Raw genomic sequence first — 2993 nt, 5'->3', positions numbered from 1 at the left:
AATTGGTAGCATGGAGCCATGGCCGGAGCCTCGCCCCGAGCCGCGGGCCGTGAGCCGAGGCTCGAACGCCCGGCCCACCCGAGCTGGGGTAGGAACGCCCGAGCCGGGAGCCGTGGGATTGGCCACGGGCTCAAAAAGGTAGTGCATGACCCGAGCCCGAGGAGGTAAGGTAGGGAAATTGGTAGCATGGAGCCATGGCCGGAGCCTCGCCCCGAGCCGCGGGCCGTGGGCCGACAAAGGTGAGCCGGGGTTCGAACGCCCGAGCGGTGGGCCTTGGGATCTGCTACGAGCCCAAAAAGGAAGTGCTTGACCCGAGTCCGATGACCCAAGGGAGGCAGGACGATAGTCTTGAGCCATGGCCGGAGCCTCGCCCTGAGCCTGACCCGTGAGCCACGAATCAAAAGCCGTGAGCCGCGGGCCGCGGGCCGTGGGCCACGAGACTCAAAAATGTTCTTGAAGGTATATATAAACAATACAAGTCATAAAAAAGACAATATGTTGCAAACAAAGGTGAGTTTTGGTCCATGGAAAAACTAGTATAACTTAACTCTCATTTGGGTGTCCCCTAGGGTCACAAGGGAAAAATCTCTTTATCTATTATAGGGGGAAGGTTATAGTTGAGGGTTGGGGCCCAAGGTGCCATCGACTGGGCATGTGGTAGGCATGGAGCCATGGCCGGAGCCTCGCCCCCGACCCGACCCGCGGGCCGTGACCCCGCGGGCCGACCCGTGGGCCGTGGGCCCACGCACGTGCGCCGAGGAAGGGAACGCTCGACTCGTGAGACGTGGGCATTGCTACGAGATCAAGAACGATATGCTTGGCCCGAGTGAGCCGGGGGATCTTGAAAAATCCACCCTTCTAATCTAATGATACACACGCACGCGCGCGCGCTAGGCGCTAAGGCGCTAAGGCACTTAAGCACTTAAGCACTTTAGCACTTAAGCACTTTAGCACCTTGAGCACCTGAGCACCTATATGGATGGTTATAATATAATGTGAGCTCTCAAGGTGCTGTGAAGGTTTTCGGGCCATGCGGTACGAAAGACGCTATGGCCCATGGGAAAGAAGGTGGTAGCATAGAGCCTCACCCCGAGCCGTGAGCCATGAGACCCCCCCCTTGTGATTATGGCTTGTAAGGGAGTTCATTGCAACGTGATCGAAAACATCATTCAAACTTAATATCAATGATTCTCATTACTATGGTTTGTAAGGGAGATTGTGGTATAGGAGCAATGTGGTAGCCTTGAGCCATGGCCGGAGCCTCGCCCCGAGCCCCGAGCCAAGAATGAGCCATGAGACCCCCCTAATGATTATGGCTTTTAAGGGAGTTCGTTGCAAGGTGATCAAAAACATCATTCAAACTTAATACCAATGATTCTCATTACTATGGTTTGTAAGGGAGATTGTGGTAAAGGAGTTCAATGTAAGTTGATAAAAAATACTCCCTTTTAGCCTCTTATATCATTCAAAAATTTATTTTTACCCATTTTTGAAAATAATATCAATGACTCTCACTCATAATATCTTTCCAACAAGCCTCCCATTTTTTCAAGATTTTTACAATTTTTTATCCATTTTTCACTATTTTTCACCAATTTAACGGAAAAAAAAAAATAAAATATTTTTTTAATGAAATTAATATTTTTAACTAAACCAATCTATTTGTATATTTTTTCTCAAGTGTCTCCTAATTTTTCATGATCTATTGACACTTTTTACTATTTTTTATTATTTTTCCCTTTATTTCACCAATTTAACGGAAAAAAAAAATAAAATACTTTTTTTAATGAAAAAATTTTTTTTAACTAAACCAATGTCTTTATATATATTTTCTCAAGTGTCTCCTAATTTTTCATGATTTATTGACACTATTTACTATTTTTTATTAATTTCGCGTTTTTCGGCCTTATTTAATTAAAATAAAATACTTACAAGTTTTTTTTTTTCAAAATTTCAGCTTCTAAAATTTCTTTAATATATGTTCCAACAATACAAGTCATAAAAATGACATTATGTTACAAATAAAGGTGAGTTTTGGTCCATGGAAAAACTAGTATAACTTAACTTGCATTTGGGTGTCCCCTAGGGTCACAAGGGAAAAATCTCTTTATCTATTATAGGGGGAAAGAGTTTGGGAGCCTTGGGCTGGCATGGCCAGCACCCCCTCGCCCAGGCATGGGCGTTATGCGTGTGAGGGGTGACTACCCTCCATCACGTTGAATGCCATCCCGTGGGCCATCGCCGGCGATCGGTTTTTTCCGGTGGCTGGTCGGCCCTACCAGACGATGAGTGGGCCCTTCCTAGTCAGCTTGGCCTACGGTGATTCGTCTGGGGGAACGTCCCTTCGGTTGCTCCCAATGCCCCTTTCGGTTGACGGTTGACGGTTGACGGTATGCTTGAGGCCTAAGGAAATGCTGCGTCTTGTGATCCCCGACTACCCGCTCAGGCGGCACGACGGGTTTTCTTGACGTGGTTCAGTACGCGGGCTGATTCGTGTTGGTGTGGGAATGTGTTTCCCCTTCGGTTGCTGGTCCCTTCGGTTGAGATACGCTTGATGCCTAAGGAAAGGTTACGGGCCACGGAAGGACGTGACTTAGTACGCGGGCTGATTCGTGTCAATGGTCCCTTCGGTTGCCGGTCCCTTCGGTTGAGATACGCTTGAGGCCTAAGGAAAGGTTGCGGGCCACGGAAGGACGTGACTTAGTACGCGGGCTGATTCGTGTCAATGGTCCCTTCGGTTGCTGGTCCCTTCGGTTGAGATACGCTTGAGGCCTAAGGAAAGGTTGCGGGCCACGTAAGGACGTGACTTAGTACGCGGGCTGATTCGTGTCGATGGTCCCTTCGGTTGAGATACGCTTGAGGCCTAAGGAAAGGTTGCGGGCCACGTAAGGACGTGACTTAGTACGCGGGCTGATTCGTGTCAATGGTCCCTTCGGTTGAGATACGCTTGAGGCCTAAGGAAAGGTTGCAGGCCACGTAAGGACGTGACTTAG

This window comes from Amaranthus tricolor, chromosome 8 (genome assembly GCF_026212465.1).
Source record: "Amaranthus tricolor cultivar Red isolate AtriRed21 chromosome 8, ASM2621246v1, whole genome shotgun sequence".
Classification (NCBI taxonomy): Eukaryota; Viridiplantae; Streptophyta; class Magnoliopsida; order Caryophyllales; family Amaranthaceae; genus Amaranthus; species Amaranthus tricolor.
Note: the sequence above shows the minus strand (reverse complement) of the source record.